This window comes from Phacochoerus africanus, chromosome X (genome assembly GCF_016906955.1).
Source record: "Phacochoerus africanus isolate WHEZ1 chromosome X, ROS_Pafr_v1, whole genome shotgun sequence".
Classification (NCBI taxonomy): domain Eukaryota; kingdom Metazoa; phylum Chordata; class Mammalia; order Artiodactyla; family Suidae; genus Phacochoerus; species Phacochoerus africanus.
Window position 1 is genome coordinate 24,098,988 of NC_062560.1, and position 21,666 is coordinate 24,120,653.

Consider the following 21,666-nt stretch of genomic DNA (forward strand, 5'->3'; position numbering starts at 1 on the left):
CAGTGCTAACATGCTGATGAGGTTGAAATAAGATAGCACTCATATATTGCTGCTGCTGAGATGGTGAATTATTAAAAGCTTTGTAGAAAAACATTGTCACTATGCATCAAATGTTATAATGCCTGTACTTTAAAAATTGAGATATAATTAACATATAACATATTAGTTTCAGGTGTATAGCATAATAATTTGATACTTGTATACATAGTGAAATTGGTACCACGTGAAGACTAATTTACATCCATTTCCATGGTTACAATTTTTTTTATTGTGATGTGAACTTTTAAGATTGACTCCCTTAGCAACAATCAAATATTCAATACCATATTATGAACCATACTTGCTATGCTATACATTACACCCCAGGACTTATTTATTTTATAACTGGAAATTTGTACCTTTTAATGCTCATACTTTATGATTTAGTAACACCACTTGTAGAAACCTATACTGTAATAATGAAGAAGTCAGATCTAAGATATGTGAGAAATGATTTTTACTAAAGCAATTCTATAGGAATAAATATTAGAAGCAACAAATATATGCAAGAGTCAGGGAATGAGTCAATACAAACTTTCAGCCACCCTTCTTACCCCTCTTAAGTTCTAACCAACTGACAATAGTTAGAAGAAATCAAAAAGGGTTCACATTTTCAGCTTTATGGTAAGAAAAGCTGTAATGGAGAACAGGCCAGGGCCTTTGGCCTCTATTTCCTAATGTAGATCTTGGTACCTTCTTGACTGTAAATAATTGAGTCAGTAGATCAGAGAAGATGGAACAAATATGTCAACATTCAGAATAAGCCTGCCAGAAGCTTGGGGCTAGGTGGTTTAGGAGTCAGAGAGAGAGAGAGAGAGAGAGAGAGAGAGAGAGAGAGAGAGGGAGGTGGTGGTGGGGTGGGGCTTGTTTTACTTTTAGGTACCACTGCTAATGCAGCCCACTAGGCTTCAGGCTCCAAGCAGGCTCCATTCAGATAATCCATTCCTTTTCCTAAAAGTGATCTGTGGCTAACTGGATAAGAGGTCAAACGTTCCATGGTGATACTGCCCCCAGCTGGACAATGAGTCATAATTTTCTCAGAGTCTGATAGAGTTTAAGAGCCATGCATACATTGGGTGGCATAAGTAGAACATACAGATTTGCTGCAGATAAGTACCATGCTGGGTTTTTAGGTGGCATCAGATTAAGGGTTCAATGGAGGAGCAGGGGCTGCAGGAACGGTTCTATCAAATATAAGGGTCTCTTTAGTTGTGTATCAGCCAGAAAAGCAAAATTTTTTTTTTTTTTTAAAAAGGTGACTCGTACGAGTCTGGGGGCTTGGGGAGGGCAGGAGGTATGTGCAGAAATGAATTACAGGGTCCAGGCATTCAGCACTTGGAGGATCTATAATGGAAACAAGAGCACTGACATTTATTGAGCTGCTCCTATTCTAGGCTTTTAGCAAATATTTTGGATCATTTATGCAGATAGAAGCTCAGATGCAAGTTACTAGGAGAAAGAAAGATCCTGTGTGCCACACATGCGCCTGAACCTTCCTGAGAGCCACTGTGACTAAGCCCAATGTAGGCACCTACAGGTTGCTGATGGATGACAACACTTGGCTACATGGTGAATGAGGCCAAGGAGCCGTTTTTTTTTCTTGGCAGAGACAGTTCACTGACACCTGCATTTTAATAGTTGTGCTCCACCCTCACTGCTGATTTGACAGCTGTAACACTGTTTTCAGCAGGGTGTTAACCTTGCTTCAAATGGAAGCCTTCATTCTACGTGTATGGGAAATCAGGTAATTCAACCTGCTGAAAATACATGTGGAGCAAGCTAAAACCTTTCAGAGGGTTCCTACTTGAGTATCTGTACTTTGTGAGTGCTCTTTTTGTGTCTTCATGACTTTGATTTTTGAGCATGGTAGGGCTTGGATATGGTTTAGAGCAGTGGTTCTCAAAGTGTGCTCCCAGACCAGCCTCATCAGCACCGCCTGGGAATGCACATCCTTAGGCCCCATCCCAGATCTGATGAACCAGGAACTCTGGGGTGTGCTGAAGCACTCTGTTTTAACAAGCTGCCCAAGGAACTCAGACACATGTTCAAGTCAGGGAACCACTGGACTAGAGCCTTGCTTCTCGAAACATGGGTGGTGCAACACTAAGAATTACAGTTATGCCTATTAGCAATCCAGACTCAGGTTGTGCTCCAGAATTACTCAGCCAGATGCTACCCTTCACCATCCCCAGGGGTTTCATGTTTGACAATCAATGAACTAACCCCCCCCCCCACCCCACTCAGCCGTGATCCAGTTAATAGGCTTTCTTAGGTTTCAGTTGATTTGGGCTGTAATCCTTGTCTTGGTTATGTTTTCTTAATGCTTGTTTAAAGCATAATATACATGCAATATACATTCTGAGCACCGTCTTATAGCCATGGTATTTTTTAAAAGTCTCTCCGGTGATTCTAATGTGTAGCCAGTGTTGAGTACCCATATTGAAAGGGTGAAGCATAAAGACCTTATGTTCTTTTCTAAATTTTTTAATTATTTTTATTATAGTTGATTTACAATGTTAATTTCTCTTGCACAGCAAAGTGAGCCAGTTATACATACATATACATTCTTTTTCTCACATTATCCTCCATCATGTTAAAACCTTATGTACTTAATAGCCTTCTTCCTTTATCCATTGAGTCCACCATTTTAATTTCTCTGTTCCTTTTAAGGGTCGATCTGCAGTTGATGGTAGAGTAATTATGTTTGTCTTTCTTCAACAATATGGACACTAATCACACACACAATGAGGATACTCTAATCGTGTTAACTTTTTATAATATTCTTCAAGGAGTCCTTTTTTGAAGATGCTAAGGATTTGAGAAATTTTGCCTGCTCAAATTTATTAATATTTTGTGAAGAGCCTGGATTAAATTGGGCTGATCACTGAACAGGTGCAAAGGGACCTGCTTAGTAAATGGAGTGTTTTCATGGCATCAACACAGTTATATTCTTTGTAGACAAATGAGTGTGATTTAGTTTGTATGCATGAAGCGCAATCTCTCTGTTGGCCTAGATGTTGATTAGCAATAGTAGAAGTGAGGGGGCCAATCTGAAAATCTGGATGGAAAGCTAAAGTTTTTGTTCACAATCAAAAATATTGATGGCTCAACTGGCTCAAAGGGTAAAAAATACTATGCTATTTAACCTCTTTTCCATAGATACCAAGCACCAGTAAAACAGTCCAGATTATGCAGCCTCAGCAGAATGAACAAAGAGCGGCAGTAATCTAATTTATGTGGTTAAAACTCTGCCACTGATATCTTTGCTCATCCTGACTGTTGGACTAAAAGTGTACAAGGATGTAAAACTATAAAATGAATATCAGCCTCTGAGCATGCCCACCTTCGGTGTTAAAAGGGAAACAAAGGATACCAAACAAGCTGCAGTTACAGCTCTGAGTAGCGTTCTTTCCACAATAGTAAAAAACAAGCTGCTTTTCAATAATAGGGACAATTGTTACTGAGATCTGGGTTCTGAGGCCTCATATTAAATGTGAACATAGGCATCCATAAACAAGACATACTGACAGAATATAATTTAAACTATGGCTCCCTGTTCAGAGTCCCAGTGATTTAAAATTCATCACTAGCCGAAACATTCAATGTTTCTGTCTCATAATTTATGCAGGTTCCAAAAGCCTGACATTGCTAAGAATCATGAGACTCATAGTTCTTTATCACTTTAAAAGAGCAGCAGTAATGAGGTGGAAAAAGGAGAGTTGAAAGCTTGCTGGGACTGAGGACAGATTGTGGGAGTCAGAAGCACCAAAAAGTCTGAATGGGTACATGCAGCTTGATGCATTTGTCTGGGGTCGATTTTCATGCTGTAAACCCCTGAAAAGGATGTGGAGGAAAGAAGAGCCCAGGATAAAGTAAAAGCTAAGCATTATTTTGATTTTAATGAAATAAAAATTTATCAGCGAGAAAACAATTAATTTTAATATGGTAAAGATAAACCAAGTATTGGAACACTTACACATTGCTGGTGGAAATGTTAAATGGTGCAGCCCCTTTGGAAAATGTGATAGTTCCTCCAAATGCTAAATATCATCACCATGTGACTCAGCAATTCCATAACTAGGTATATGCTCAAGAGAAATGAAAATACATGACCACACAAAAATGTGTTCCTGCATGCTCATAGCAGCATTATTTATAATAGCCAAAAAATAAACAACCAAAATGTTCATCAATTGATGAGGGGATAAACAAAATGTTGTATCCATAATATAGAATATTATTAGGCCCTAAAAAGAAATGAAGTACTGACAAATGCTACATTTTGCTGGAAAACATTTTGCAAAGTGAAAGAAGCCAGTCACAAAAGGTAACATATTATGATTTCTTTTATATTAAATGTCCAGAATAGGCAAATCTATAGAGACAGAAAGTAGCTCAGTGGTTACTTAGGGCTTGGAGGTCCTTAAGGGGCAAGAGGGCGGAAGGGGATAATTGCTTATGTGGGCAGGGCTTCATTTTTAGGGTGATGAAAATGTTCTTAAATTCAAGAGTGGGAATGTTGGAATGTTTGCATAACTCTGTGAATATAGGAAAAGCCACTGAATGGTATACTTTAAAAAGGTGAAGTTTATGGTAAGTGAATTATAATGTCAATAAAGCAATTAAAGAAAAAAAAAGATAGGAGTTCCTATCATGGCTCAGTGGAAACGAGTCTGACTAGGATCCATGAGGACACAGGTTCGATTCCTGGCCTTGCTTAGTGGGTTAAGGATCCAGCATTGCCATGAGCTGTGGTGTAGGTCGCAGGCAGACTGGGCTCAGATCTCATGTTGCTGTGGCTGTGGCGTAGGCTGGCGGCTACAGCTCCAATTTGGCCCCTAGCCTGGGAACTTCCATATGCCACAGGTACAGTCCTAAAAAGACAAAAAAAAAAAAAAAAGATAAATTAAGTAGTGATACCAAATACTGACTACTTCAGAGAAGCTGTGACATGGGGAACAGTAGAAGTAGTACAGAATTTATCTTCTAAAACCAAGGCAATAATGAAGATGAATGGGCACTATGTAATTCTATCAGCTGGCAGAAATATAAACGTTTTCAGCCAAAGTTTAAACACTGTAGAAAAAGAAAAATTCAGATCATGTCTGTAAGATTCAGGTGTAGTCTGAAGTGAGAAAAAACCTGCAACCACCCAACCAGATTTAACAACTCAGAGAAATCAACAAAACAACTGTTCTTTGAGCCTATTAATTAGTAGTATCTCTGTGCATTGCCTAATTTTGAGGCAATTCTTGATTTATTATTTTTTGTGTACACCTAAGAAATGTCTCTAATAAGAATGTGTGAGGTATTACTCCACAGGCAACTGTGAAGTGCATGGGTTACTTTGTGCATTACCGTAGTCAAGATGAATTAATAGTTAATCATTACAAAAGCCATTATCTTACCCAGGGAATCCTGGGTATTATTTTTTTCTAAGAATTTTGAACATAAAGGGTTCTGAATTTTAGAGTTTAGATTTTTAATTTTTTTTTCATTAAAGTATAGTTGATTTGCATTTTTCCTTCAATTTCTGCTATACATCAAGGTGACTCAGCCACACATACACATACAATTTTTTTTTTTTTCATGCTATCTTTCATCATGTTCTAACCCAAGAGACTGGGCACAGTTCCCTGTGCTGCACAGTAGGACCTCATGACTTATTTGTTCTAAATGTAATAGTTTGCATCTACCAACCCCAAACTCCCTGTCCATCCCCTTCTCTCCCTCCTCCCTGCTGGCAAATACAAGTCTGCTCTCCACGTCTGTGATCTATTGCTGTTTTGTAGATAGATCATCTGTGCCATATTTTAGACTCCACATGTAAGTGATGTCCTATGGTCTTTGTCTTCCTCTTTCTGATTTACTTCACTTAGAATGAGAATCTCTAGTTCTATCTATGTTGTTGCAGATGGCATTATTCTGTCCTTTTTATGGCTTAATAGTATTTAATTGTATACATGTACCACATTTTCTTAATCCATTCTTCTTTTGGTGGACATTTGGGTTGTTTCCATGTCTTGGCTATTGTGAATAGTGCTGCAGTGAACATAGCAGTACATGTATCTTTTTGAATGAATGTTTTATCTGGATATATGCCTAGGAGTGGGGTTGCTGAATCATATGGTTGTTCTATATTTAGTTTTCTGAGGAACTTCCATACTGTTTTCCATAGTGGTTGTACCAATTTACATTCCTGCAACAGTGAAGGAGGGTTCCCTTTTCTCCACATCCTCTCCAGCATTTGTTATTTGTTGAGTTGTTAATCATGGCCATTGTGACTGGTGTGAGGTGATACCTCACTGTAGTTTTGATTTGCATTTCTCTAATAATTAGTGATGTTGAACATTTTTCACGTGCCTGCTGGCCATCTCTATGTCTTCATCTTCTTTTTTTTTTTTTCTTTTAGGACTGCACCCAAGACATATGGATGTTCCCAGGCTAGGGGTTGAATTGGAGCTATAGCTGCTGGCCTACACCAGAGCCACAGCAACATGGGATCTGAGCTGTATCTGCCAACTGCACCACAGCTCACAGCAATGCCAGATCCTTAACACACTGAGCAAGGCCAGGGATCAAACCCGCCTCCTCATAGATATTAGTTGGGTTTGTTATCGCTGAGCCATGACAGGAACTCCCTGTATGTTTTCTTTAGAGAGATGTCTGTTGAGGTCTTCTGCCCATTTTTTGATTGGGTTGTTTTTTTTCTTGTTGACTTGTATGAGTTGTTTGTATATTTTGCAGATTAAGCCTTTGTCGGTTGCATCATTTGCAAAGATTTTCACCCATTCTATGGGTTATCTTTTCATTTTTTTTAATGGTTTCCTTTGCTGTGCAAAAGCTTTGAGTTTAATTAGGTCCCACTGGTTTACTTTTGTCTTTATTGTCGTTATTCTAGGAGGTGGATAAAACAAGATGTTGCTGTGATTTATGTCAAAGAATGTTCTGCCTGTGTTTTCCTCTAGAAGTTTCATAATATCTGGCCTTATATTTGGGTCGTAAATACATTTTGAGTTTATTTTTGTGTATGGTGTTAGAGAATATTCTGATTTCATTCTTTTACATGTAGCTGTCCAGTTTTCCCAGCACCACTTATTGAAGAGACTATCTTTCCTCCACTGTATGTTCTTGCCTCCTTTGTCATACATTAGTTGACCATAGGTGCTTGGATTTACTTCTGGGGTTTCTATACTGTTCCACTGATCTATATTTCTTTTTTTTTTTTTTTGCCAGTACCATACTATAGTGATAACTGTAGCTTTGTAGGATTGTTTGATGTCAGGGAGCCTGATTCCTTCTGTTCCATTTTTCCTTTTCAATATTGCTTTGTCTATTTGGGTCTCTGTGTTTCCATACAAATTTTAAAATATTTTGTTCTAGTTCTGTGGAGAATTTCATTGGTAATTTGATAGGGATTGCACTGAATCTGTAGATTGCCTTAGGTAGTATAATCATTTTGATAATATTAACTCTTCCAATTCAAGAACATGGTGTATCTTTCCATTTCTTTGTGTCATCTTTGATTTCTTTCATCAGTGTCTTATAGTTTTCAGAGTACAGGTCTTTTGTCTCTTTAGGCACATTTATTCCTAATATTTTATTCTTTTTGATGCACTGGTAAATGGGATGGTTTCCCTAATTTCTCTTTCTGATCTTTCATTGTTAGTATATAGAAATGCCATTGATTTCTGTGTATTAATTTTGTATCCTGCAAGTTTACCAAGTTCATGGATGAGCTCTAATAGTTTTCTGGTAGTGTTTTTAGGATTTTCTAGGTATGGTGTATCATCTGCAAACAGTGATAGTTTTACTTCTTCCTTTCCTATTTGGATTTCTTTTATTTCTTTTTATTCTCTGATTGCCATGTCTAGGATTTCCAAAACTATGTTGAATACCATTGGTGAAAGTGGACATCCTTGTCTTGTTCCTGATCTTAGCAGAAATGCTCTCAGTTTTTCACCATTGAGAATGAAGTTAGCTGTGGGTTTTTCGTATTTGGCTTTTATTATGTTGAGGTAGTTCCCCTCTGTGCTCACTCTCTGGAGAGTTTTTAGAAGGAATGGGCATTGAATTTTGTCAAAAGCTTTTTCTGCATACATTGAGATGATCATGTTTTTTATTTTTCAGTTTGTTGGTGTGGTGTTTCACATTTATTGATTTGCAGATACTGAAGAATATTGGCATACAGTTGCTCATAGTAGTCTCTTATGATCCTTTGCATTTCTGTGGTGTCAGTTGTAACTTCTCCTTTTTCATTTCTAATTTTATTGATTTGAACCCTCTCCCTTTTTTTCTTGTTGAGTCTGGCTAAAGGTTTATCAATTTTGTTAATCTTTTCAAAGAACCAACTTTTGGTTTCATTGATCTTCTCTATTGTTTTCTTTTCCCCTGTGTTATTAATTTCTGCTCTAATCTTTCTGATTTCTTTCCTTCCTAATTTTGGGTTTTGTTCTTCCTTCTCTAGATGTTTTAGGTATAAGGTTAGGTTCTTTTTTTTTTTTTTTGAGTTTTTTCTTCTTTTCTGAGATAAGATTGTATTGCTATAAACTTCCCTCTCAGAACTTCTTTTGCTGGGTCCCATAGGTTTTGGATTGTTGTATCTTCATTATCATTTGTTTCTAAGTATCTTTTAATTTCCTCTTTGATTTCTTCAGTTATCCATTGGTTGTTTAGTAGCATATTGTTTAGCTTCCAGGAGTTTGTGCTTTTTGCTGTTTTTTTTTTTTTCCTTATAGTTGATTTCTAGTCTCATAGAATTTTGGTCAGAGGAAATGCTTGAAATATTGTTATTTTTAAAAAATTTACCAAGGCTTGATTGGTGGCCCAAGATGTGATCTATCCTGGAGAATGTTCCATGTATGCTAGAAAAGAAACTATATTCTGTTGGTTTAGGGTAGGAAGTTGTCCCTACTATTATTGTGTTACTTTTTATTTCATCTTTTATGGCTGTTAGTAGTTGCTTTATATATTGTGGTGCTGCTATGTTGGGCGCATGTATATTTGTAATTATTATTATCTTCTTATTGGCTTGATCCTTTACTCATTACGTAATGCCCTTCTTTGTCTCTTGTGACCTTCTTTATTTTAAAATCTATTATCTCTGATATGAATTATTGCTTCTCCTGCTTTTCTCTGGTTTTCATTTGCATGTAATACTTTCTTCCATCCCCTCACTTTAAATCTGTATGTGTCTTTAGATCTGAAGTGGGTCTCTTGTAAATAGCATATATATAGGTCTTATTTTTGTATCCACTTAGCCAGTCTGTGTCTTTTAGTTGGAGCATTTATTCCATTTACATTCAATGTAATTATGGTTAAGTATATACTTATTGCCATTTTCTTAGTTACTTGGATTGTTATTTTGGGTCTTTTTTCTTCCCTTCCTCTTTTGTTGTCTTCTCTTGTGATTTGCTGACCATCTTTAGTGTTATATTTTAATTGCTTTTTCTTTTTTATGTGTGTGTCCATTATAGTTTTTGATTTATGGTTCCTGTTATGTTTTTATATAACCATCTATATGTGTGCAGAATTGTTTATGGTTGCTGGTCTCTTAATTTCAAATGTATTTACAATGTTCTGCATTTGTCCTCTCCTCATGCTTACTAGTTTTGATATCTGTCAGTGGGTGATTTCCTACTTTTATATTATCTTTGCCTTTACCAGTGAGCTTTTTCATTTGTAATATTCTTGTTTCTAATTGTGGCTTTTCCTTTTCTGCTTATAAAAGTTCCTTTAGTAGTTGTCATAGAGCTGGTTTGGAGGTGCTGAATTCTTTTGGCTTTTGCTTATCTGAAAAGCTTTTGATCTCTCCATCAAATCTGAATATGAGCTTTGCTGGGTAGAGTATTCTTGGTTTTATGTTTCTACTCGTCATCACCTCAAATATTCTTGCCACTCCCTTCAGTAGAGTTTCTGCTGACAAATCAGCTGTTATCCTTACGGGGGTTAACTTTTATGTTATTTGCTGCTTTTCCCTTGTGGATTTTAATTTTTTTCTTTCTATTTAAATTTTTATCAGCTTGAATAGTATGTGTCTCACTGTGTTGTCCCTTGGGTTTATCCTGTATGGGATTCTCTGTGCTTCCTCAACTTGAGTGAGTGTTTCCTTTCCCATATTAGGGAAACTTTTGTCTATAATCTCTTCAGATATTTTCCCTGCCACACTCTCTCTCTGCCTTCTCCTTCTGGGACCCCTATTGATGCAAATGTTGGTACTTTTGACCTTGCCCCAGTGGTCTCTTAGACTTTTCTCAGTTATTTTCATTATTTTTTTCTTTTCTGTGGGAGTGATTTCCATCACTTTGTCTTCCATGTTTCTTATTTGTTCTCTGCCTCCATTATCCTGCTATTGATTCCTTCTAGTGTATTTTTCATTTCAGATAGTGTGCTATCCATCTTAGTTCTTGCTCTTTAAATCCTCTACCTCTTTATTTAACATTTCTTTTAATTTTTTGATCTCTGTCTCCATTTTTTTCCCCAATAGCCTGGATCATCTTTACTATCATCACTCTGATTTCTTTTTCAGGTAGGGTTGCCTATCTCCTCATCATTTAGTTGTTTTTGTGTATTTTTGTTTTGTGTATTCCTTTGTCTGAAAGCTACTTCTTTGTCATCTCATAATGTCTACCTTTCTGTTTATTGTCTCCTTGACAGCAGGTATGTAGATGCAGCAGCAGGTGCCCAGTTCTGGAGTTCTCAGGGGTGGTAGTGGTTCATGTGTACCTAGAGCACATGGTGGTAGCAGTGGTATCACAACACTCTCCTGGGGTTGGGTGGCTGCTAGGGATGGAGTCTATGAGGAAGGTGGCAGTGATTCACAGTCACACAATTGCTTTTGCCGCATGTGGGGGCAGCAGTGGGTCCTACAAACTGTCCTGCTATCAGGCAGCTCTCAGGGCTCTTTCCTGTAGCTGGCATTGTTAGCAGCTGCTTCTGCAGTCCCTCCCTTTGCTGGGGAGGCTCTGGGACTGCTCTCTGTAGCTGTAGGGTCAGGCAGTGCTCTGCAGTTAGTCTTCTTGTTTGGTCACCCTAGGAATCTCTCACTGTAGCCCCAAGAACAGGGGGGCTGCTCCCTAACTGTTGCTAAAAGACTCTCCCTGTAGCTGCAGAATGCACACTTCTGGCCATCCCTTCCCCCGCCTGGCTGCTGGCAGGAGTGTTCTTTATAGCTGTGGCTTCCCATGGCTCTCTTGGCACAGAAGGAGCACCATTGGATTGGGCCCCCATGGGGCTGCTGGACAGAGCCGCAGAGCTTGTGCCTCTCCTGGTTGGACAGTTTGCAGCTCCTCTGGAGAGCATGCACTGGCTGCCCTTTCCTGGCTCTTCTGGCATGTAACAGGTGCTGCTAGCACAGGGGCCATTGGCAGGAGCCCAGGAGGTTGTGTTATTTCCCCCAGGCAGTTTCTCCACCTGCTCCAAGTTCTCTGTAGTCCTAATGGTGGAGGTGAGGGGAGGTTGCTTCTTAGCTATTGCTAGGCAGCTCCCAGTGTGGCTGCCAGAGCTGAAGCAGACAGTGTCCTGCAGCCTGGGAATGCATACAGGGAACAAGGTTGTAGTGGTGGATCCCACTCCTTCCCTCCAGCACCCCTGGACAATGGTGCCTAGCCTCTAAGCCTGACTGGGTTGCCTCAGCTTATGCCCTCAAATGTGGTAGCCATATACTTTAGTCCCTTCAGGCTTTTCCTGTGCAGCCAACCCAGTTTTTTCCCCCCATATAGCCAGCCCCAGCTCTCTCTTTGAGTCTCATCTCTAAGGCCAGAGTTTTAGTTTCTGACACCTGCTGGCACCCACATATGTTTGCTTAGCACTAACCCGTTTGTGGAGGATTGTTTCCATTTTAACTGCTTCACACTGATTATCTAGAGTTCCTCCTGTCTTGGGTGATGATCTCACTGGTGGGGGAACTTCCCAGGGTGCAGGAGCTTTTCCTCTTTGCAGCTCCCTCCTAGAGTGCAGGTCCCATCTTGCTTCTTTTCTCTTTTTCTTCCCCTGTCCGGTTTTGTGAAGTTTTTCTTGCTCTACCATAATTCTGAGGTTTTTTGTCAGCTTTTAGCAAATTTTCTGTGTGAACAGTTCCACACATAGATACATTCTCAGTATATTTGTGGGAGTAGGTGAGTCTTACATCCTACTTCTCCACCATTTTTCTCAGGAATTGAAGTTCCTTATAATGTTCTTCCTGTTACAACAGTTATGGAGCTAAAACTTGAGTCCGTGAAAAGAGAAGTATTCCCTTCCTCTCCTACCTTCCTATGTGTAGTGTAGCTCTCAAATACACTAGTTCATAAAGCAGTGATTAGTCCAGTGTGGGCCATCAATGGGATCATATCATAGTTATGATAATTATAATGTAAACAATAATATACAAGTGAAGTATAAGTTAATGAAAGGCAGGAACACATATGTTTAGTTAATTTCACTCAGGTCACTCAGATAGGTAAGTCTCCAGAGACATTTGAAAGGAGCTTGTATGATGAAAAAATTGATGAGGAATATGATCAGGAATATAATTCAGATCATATATTAAGGGATGTATCTGAACTAGTATGCATATGACAACTTTGCATACTGCAGATCTGCTAATTCTCCAACTTCAGTCAAGTTATTATAAGTAATAAATAATGTAGTTGATTTTCTACATTTTCTCACAGGTTATAATGCTTATTCTCATCTCTGATGGGAGGAGACCTAGGAACTCAGAGCTGGTCAATCAGTTAGCTTTCCTTTAGATGGAGCTTTCTCAATCCTCAGCATTTGTTTCATGGAGACTGAAACAATCTGGAAATGGGCCGATGGAATTGGGAGCTATCATGGAATTCTAACTGATATGTGTTACAATTATTTGTGCTTTTGTATTTTATTAACTAAATCTTGTGGGCCCAATATACTCATAAAATTATGCATAAGGCTAATATGTCAACTTTCTAATGAGGATAATAGGCATTTATAAGCTGTAATAGCATATTTATTTGATAATCTCAGTATTAATTGGGATTTTTTTTCAGATACCTTTCTTTCTGGGTTGGAAGGACTTGGAGTAATATGTCTATAATGAGGGTTTTTGGTAAAATACAGAGCTTGCTAGAATTCTTGTGCCCTGAATGAACATTGATAAAGACAAAGGAAATGAGAAAGTAGGTTAAAATAGTAGATCTAGTTATGGGGTTTCAAGCATGTATTTTGGTTCTTGGGAATGAAAATTGAAAGATTTTCTGCAAAAACCTTCAAACACAGTTATTTATTATTATTTTCCAATAAGTGCCTGCATTCAATCTTCTGATCTAAGTGCTGTACGCCTTTAATATTTTTATGTTTCTCTGGGACTGGTTTGGGTTTCTTTGTCTTTTTAGAGAGGCTGGGCTCAGGTGAAGCTGGCTCTATAGATCATCTAGACCTGTCCAGTTCCAAGCCAACTTGAGGAAAATTTGGCTACAGGCCCAAATGACCAAAAAGAAATACTTATGAATGGAAATTTAAAGTTGTTTGTGGAGCCAGGTGAAATCACCATAATTTAATCACATACACAATTTTCTTTTTCTTTCTTTCTTTCTTTTTTTTTTTTTTTTTTTTTTTTTTGCTTTTTAGGGCTGCACCTGAGGCATATGGTAATTCCTAGGCTAGGGGTCGAATCAGAGCTACAGCTGCCAGCCTATGCCACAGCTACAGCAATGCCAGATCCAAGCCATGTCTGTGACCGACACCACAGCTCACAGCAACACAGGTTCCCTGACCTACTGAGTGAGGCCTCATGGATACTAGTCAGATTCGTTTCCATTGGGCCACAATGGGAACTCCCTAGCATGGCATTTTTAAGAGAGAAAAAATTAGTGATACAATAAGGTCTTAGAGTAGAGTCTAAAGGTAAGTGAAGGTAGAACTAAGTTGGAAAAATCAGTATGAACTCCTGACCTTCTGACCCTCCTGTCTTTTTAAGGGCACTCTTCCTTTTTTTCAACAAAGTGACCTAAATCATCTCTGGCGTCATCCTGGCTACTCAGGTCATTAAATGAAACATTCTCCTGTGCACTTTCGTTTCCCCTATTTTTGAACTCAGCATTATATTCCACTAAAAGGAAAAATTTCTTACATGGGGTGGAACAAGAAAAGATGCCCTTGGAATATCTTATTATCATGAGAAAACTATGATTAATTTAGATAGATATTTGTTAAGTGTTTATCTGGACAAAGTGGTCAGCATAGATAGAAGGCTGTGATATGCCAAGTAGTGAAAATTTGATATTAAAAGGGGATAAAATGATTAAAGTCAGTTAGAATAATGATTTTAGAAGTAGTCCTGGGGTCATGTTGATACTGTAAAGAATAAGAGAATTCAGAACTTTTAAAATGTAATTTTAATACATAAACTACAGTTTATGGATTTCTGATGGTGTCTACACAATAGGTTATATATCAACTAGTATAAGTTAGATAATTCCTACACTGGACTACTGATAGACCACTAGGCTGTAAAATGTAGACTTTAAAAATTTGAGGAATAAAAACTTGATTATGAGACTGCTGAGTGGGAAGGAGTAAGGGGGAGTTAAAGGGGCAATTTATCATATAGAAAAAGGGATAGCATAAGTGGTATTTTGCAGAAATAAAAGGAGTCAGTTTACACATTTAAAATAAATTTTAGAGATTTGGCTGACCTTTGGAAGGAGGTAGAGAAGGAAAAAAATAAGCAAAACTATGGAATAGTTGGCATTCTTTTGGTCACAGAAATGAAGGCAGTGAAAAACATAGTAAAGGTCAAACTAAATGGAATTATTAACCTGATAGAGGGTGAATTGTGTATATTCCAATTTTGTTACAGTGGTGGTGGGTCCCAATTTCCATGTTAATGGGAATACAATTGAAAGAAAAATCACATTTAAGTGCTGTTTGTTGATAAGTGAGGATAGACGTTGTCTATTTTTTTTTTTTTTTAATCTAGATGTCTGGTCTAGGACCAATACTTCTATGGGAGACAGAAAAGTGATGACATTTGGGGAGTCTGAGTTATGTACAAAAAAGATGAACATAAACCATGACACATCATGAAGCTTCTAGGTACTCCTATTCTCTCTACTCAAAGTAGTGGAGATTTCAAAGAATATAGACAATATATATTGTCTTAAGCATTGCACTTGTTGGCTTCACTGGTTGGGAGAATCCCTTAGGATCTCAGCCTGGAGAAAGACTGGGTCACTTGGCTTGAGTTGAGAGTAATACAAATGAGCAGGAGGGTTTGGGCCCATCGCTGAAAACAGGGTGAAACAGAACAGGGGAAGAATAATCACAATGTCTTTTAGTAAGTCTTCACTATCAAATATCAAAAGGCAAAGCCATAATAGATGTGTAGGCTCCTCAACCATTGGCAGGTAAAAATTTCATTTCCTCATATTGCAAGTGGTCATGAGTCCTGATAAGGTGAAGTGATTCACCTAAAATCACCCAGGTACTTTAAAGGCAGAGTGTGCCCTTTGGCTTTTCAGCTCTGTAATGTTAACAGAGAACAAGCAACTTCAGTCTGTCAATAGATGAGTGGATACAGAAGATGTGGTATGTATTACAACAAAATATTACCCATCTGTAACAAAGAATGAGATTTTTCCATTTACGGCAACATGGATGGACTTGGAGGGCATTGTGCTAAGTGAAGTAGGTCAGAGAGAGAAAGACAAATAACTATATGATGTCACTTATACATAGAATCTAAAAACAACAACAAACTAGTGAATATAACAAAAAAGGAGATGACTTAAGAGCTATAAAAGATAAACTAGTGGTCATCAAAGGGGAAGGGAACAGAGGGGCAATAGAGGAGTGAGGGAGTGTGAGGTACAAACTATTGGGTGTAACAGGCTCAGGGGTATATTGTACAACATGACGATAGAGTCAATATTTTGGAATAACTCTAAGTGGAAAGTAACCTTTTAAAATAGTATACAAAATTTAAAAAAAATTTAAATTTAAAGAAAATGAATTAAAAATAAAATATAACCATTAAAAAAGAAAAAAAAAAGAATAACTTCACATGTGATCTGAAGATGGCATTTAAAATGTTAACAATTTGCCACACGCGAATGATGTCCACACAAAGATAACCAAAGATTTAGAAAAGAAAGAGTAAATCAGGAGAAAAATATTAATGTGACTTATGTCAGAAATGCATAGACAGACTAATTTGTCTAAATTTTACCAAAGTTGGTTCCAGTCACCATGTTAATGATGTGTAGAAATACCCAAATGCATCAAAATTTAATCCTGGCAAATGAGAGAAGCTAGCTTGATTTAATGGAAAATCTGATTTCTAAAATGTAATTAAAATGAATGGTGATTTATTACTTTCAGAAAAACATAGTAACTATTCACCACATAAAGTGTTTTAATTTTTTTGTTGTGCCAAGTTACTCGCATCAGAATAGTTAGTATTTTATTACATACAGGGACTACACACATTTTAAAAAATATTTTGTTGTTTTGGGTATGTTAAATACTTTGCTAGCTTTTTAAAAATACTACTGATTTGCTATGAACATTGTTTTGACTAATAATTCGAAAGGTAAATACCTCAAAACCCTATATTTTAATTTTTATGAATTATACTTTAATAATCCCTTATTGAATTATAATTTGCAAAAAAGAAAGTAGATTCCAGCTCAATGAATTATCGCAAATTGGGCACACACATGGAAACTACCCAAGTCAAGAAGTAATCATTTACTAGCATCTCTGCAACCCACCTTTGGCCCTTTCTTATTTACTAGTCCCTCCATCCCCACTGATGTGTTAGCACTGTCCCTATACCATAGATTAGTTTTGACTCTTTTTGAATTCTTATGAAGAGGATCATAAGGTAGATCTATATATTTTTCTGTTTGGCTTTGTTTGCTCAGCTTTGTGAGATTCATCCTTGATGTTGCCTGTGGAAGTAGTTCATTCATTTTCTTTGCTGTACAGTTGGCCATTAAACGATTCCACTATGATTCATTGTTAGTTTTACCATTGAAGGACATTTGGATTGCTTTCTAGCTTTGGCTATTATGAATACCGCTGTTTCAAATGCTCTTGAGCATGCCTTTTGAGGCACTTATGTACCTATTTCTGTTAGCTATATCAGTAGGAGCATGGTTGCTAGATCAAAGTGTGTGAATATGGTCAGCTTGAGTAGATATTGAAAGTTGTACCAATTTATACTCCCACCTACAGTGTCTTAGAGTCCAGTTAGCACATACATATGTCTGAGAGTTGTGAAATCTTGTAATTTTAGCACTTCTGGTGGGTTGTAATGGCATGCCACTGTTGCCTGAATTTGTACTTCAGTGATTACTAATGAAGTTGAGAAACATTCATATGTTTATTACCCTGGGATCATTTTGAGAGGCCCTCTTCATGTCTCTTGCCCATTTTAACATCACCTTCTAGGTCTATAGCTCTTTGATATGTAGGAATTCTTGTTATATTATAAAGATTTATTTTATGGGGAGGAGGAGGGAGTAGGTGGTTGGAGAGCTTGGGCTTAATAGATAAAAACTATTGCCTTTGGAATGGATTAGCAATGAGATCCTGCTGTGTAGCACTGGGAACTATGTCTAGTCACCTATGATGGAGCATGATAATATGTTAAAATAGAATGTGTACATGTATGTGTAACTGGGTCACCATGCTGTACAGCAGAAAAAAATTGCATTGGGGAAATAACTATTAAAAATAATAATAACAAAAAAAGATTTATTTTATATTACATATTATGGTATGAGTTCTTCATCAGTTATATGTGTTGCAAATATTTTTCCCCGGCCTCTGTCTTAACCTTTTGCTTTCCCAATGTCTTTTCATTAATAGAGTGTCTTCATATTAATCTTGTCCAATTTATTAATCTCTTACTATATTGTTAGTGCTTTATGTATCCACTCAAGACATCTTTGCCAGATACTGATGATGCATTCTAAAATTTATCTTTTGCCTTTAGATTTACAATCCATGTGTTTAATTAACTGACACAGTGTCATTTTTTTATTATAATAGAATTCCTTCAATGCTGTTCTTCAGTTTTACCTTTCTGATTACTCAGGTGTCCAGGTACTTTCTATGTTCTATTGTTTTATAGGCTTTCCTTGGGAGAATAACATAACTCTCTTAATTACTGAAACTTGATAACAAGTCTTGATAGCAAGTGGAGTAATTCCTTCAACTTGTTTGACTCCTTAAGGATTTTCTTGGTGTTTCCTGAACCTTTACATTTCATTGTGCAGTGTAGAGCGAGTTTATTAATTTCCACAAATAAATGTCCACTGATTCTAGGTTTAAAATAGAAATTCTGTTGAATACAGATCATTTTGAAGGGGAATTGATATCTTTCAATATGTGGTGTTCCAACTGATGAACATGGTGTATTTCTTCATTAATTTAGATTTTCTTTATCTTCTCTTAATAATATAGTATTTTTTGTGTGTAGAGTTCCTGCATGTATTTTGATTTATTCTATTTTATTGTCCTATTATAAGAAGTATTTGTTTAAAACAATTTTAAAAACTGTTCATTCAAGTAAACCATACATACATGAGTGTATGTTCATAAAAGTATGTTCACAAACTGAACATACCTATGTAGTCAGCATCATTGCCAAGAAAGAGAATTTTATCAAAAGACCTCACTGTTCTCCTTTTCAGCACCTAAATCCCTACATGTATCCCCTACTCTAATTTTAACAGCAGAAATTAGTTTTGCTGTAAAACTAGAATCGTACAATATATACTCTTCTTAGAGGTTATTCTTTTGCTTGACATAGTATTGACAACTCATGCTTATCAGTACGTGTAATTGTAGATCTTTTGTGCTAATAGTTGCATAGTGTTCCATTTTGAAACATACTGCAATTTAACTATCCATTTTACTCTTGATGAGCGTTTGGTAGTTTTCAGGTTGGGTGTATCCTTTCTATTTTAGCCAACCTAGCTCATCTGGAGTAGCATTTCATTGTGGGTTTCCATTTCTTCAGTAATATTCAGCATTTTCATGTACTATTTGCCATATACCTTTTAAAATAACTTTGAAAATTGTTTAAGTCTTATCTCAATTTTTTCACTGATTTTTAAGACTGCAGAATGCTTTGTATATTTTGGATACAAATTATATTTGATATTTGCTTGGTGAATATTTTCTCCCAGTGTGTGGCTTGTATATTTTCTTATGATATCGTCTGGTGAAGAGAAGTCTTAGAAAAGTGATATGTAATTTATAAATTTCTTCTGTTATAGTTAATGATTTTTTTTGTCCTAAGAAGACACTGAGCCCCTCAAGTTTATGAAGATATTTTTTAATAGTTTCTTCTAGAAGTTATATCTTTTAGCCTATATATTTAAGTCTATGATCAATAGTGAATTAGTTGTGCATTGTATGGAGTCCAACAGAGACTCATGTTTTTTTTTCAATATGTACGTTAAGTTATTCTAGGGTCCTTGGCCAAAATGATATCTCTTTCTTATCGAATTGTTTTGATGCCTTTGTCCAAGATCATTACACTGTATAGAACATCTTCAAAAACCTACAAAATAGCAACAGAGTCAATAAATGAATTCAGCAGTATTTCAGAATAGTGAATCAATATATAAAAATTAATTATTTCTGTAGATGGAACAATTGAAAAATACAATTTATAATAATATATGAAATAGTATGAAGAAATATAAAATACCTAAGATCAATTTTCACATAAGATGTAAAATACCACTTTATAAATATTAATATCTCTAAAAATAGGATATTTTTATATGGTTTTAATACATTACTTAAAAAATTAAGGAATAACTAGATTAATGTAAACATGTCCTGTGTTCATGGATTAGGAGACTTATTGTTACTATATAAAATGTCTTCAAATTGATCTACAAATGCAATTAAATCCCAATCAAAATCCCAGTGGGTGTTTTTATAGAAATTGAAAAGGTTACTGTAAATTTTATGTGGAAGTGCGAACAGTATTGGCTTTGAAATTTTATTTTCTACCTATTTGGGGTGGAATATAGAAATACAAATGACTTTTGAATATTAACCTTTTATTTGGGAACTTACTAAATTATAGTTATACTAATATAAACTTTATATTGATAATATATATATTCTTTTAAAGTTTCTAAATAATCACATTATTTTATATAAGTATTTTATTCATTTCTTTCCAGTTCTTGTGATTTTTTTTTTCCTTGCTAGCACTAACTAAGCAGTAACTGATGAGATGCAGTGCTAACAGGCATTTTGATTTTATCCTTGTACCGGAGGACAATCTTCCATCATTGTATTACCAAATATTAAGACTGTTCCAAAAATAACTTTTATCTAATTAGGGATGTGTTCCTCTATTTCTGAGTTATAAGTTTTTTTCTTGCCTGTATGTGTTGAGAACCTGTGTAATTATTTAACATGGTGGCTTACAAATTGATTTTCAAAGTTAAACCAACTTGGCATTCTTCTAATAAATTCATTGTGTTCTTAATAGTTTATCCTTTTATATATTGCTGGATTTGATTTATTAATGCATTGATTAGGATTTTTATGTCCATATTTATGAGAAGTGGCCTTTTCTTTTTTTGTGAAACTTCTATTATGTTAGGTATCTGGATTATGATGGTCAGAAAATTAAAGAATTTCCCCTTTTCCCCCTATACTTTGAAATAATTTGTTTGAAATGCATGTAATTTATTCTTAAAACTATGTTAGCAATAATTACTGGTTTGAGTTATCTGAGCCAGAAATTTTCCTAGTGGTGGGAAAAAGTTAGATTTTCTATTTCCTGTGGCAGTTTCAATAAGTTTTGTTTTACAAGGATATTGTGTCCATGCCATATAGTTAAAAAATGTACTGACATAAAATTTTTGATAATAACATCTTACTTTTTCAATGTCTTCTTTCCTCCTTGCATTGCTGAGCCTTCCATTGGCATCATTTTTATTGTGCTGATAAAAACACCTTGATACTTTCTCTAGGAGAGACGACCTATTTATGATAACTTGTGTTTTCTTTGTCTGAAAATGTTTTTATCTTATTTTATTTTGAGGAATATTTTACTGGGAGTAGAAATATAAATTGGCAATCATTTCTTTAAGCCATTTGATCATATTACCCCATTGTTCCCTGGTTTCCCTCATCTTCGTTGGGAAGTCATTTTGCAGTCTTTTACTCCTTTGAGGATAATACGTTATTTTTCCTCTGGAAACTTTTTAGATTTTCTTTTTTGTCTTGATTTTCATCAGTTTTATTAATATATTTCTAGATATGGTTTTATTTGAATTTGTCTTGCTAGAAATTCCTGGTACTTTTTAAATCTGTGGCTTGATGATTTTCATCAAATTAGGAAAATTACCAGGATTTATCTCTTCAAATATTGCTTCACTGCTTTTTACCTCTCTGCGAGGCACCAAATTCTAGGCTGACCTCCTTTCTGGATCTTAGTTCTACAAATGCTCACTGCCTTGGTAGCTTTCTAATGCCTTTAAATAGACATAGATCTTTGGTTAAATATTTTATCCATGTTTTCTGGTTGTTTTTAGTGGAATAGTTGATCTAATTCAGCCTGTTCTGTCATTAGTAGAACTGAAGATCTATGGAATACAACGTAATAGAATCCAAATTAATGGGGTT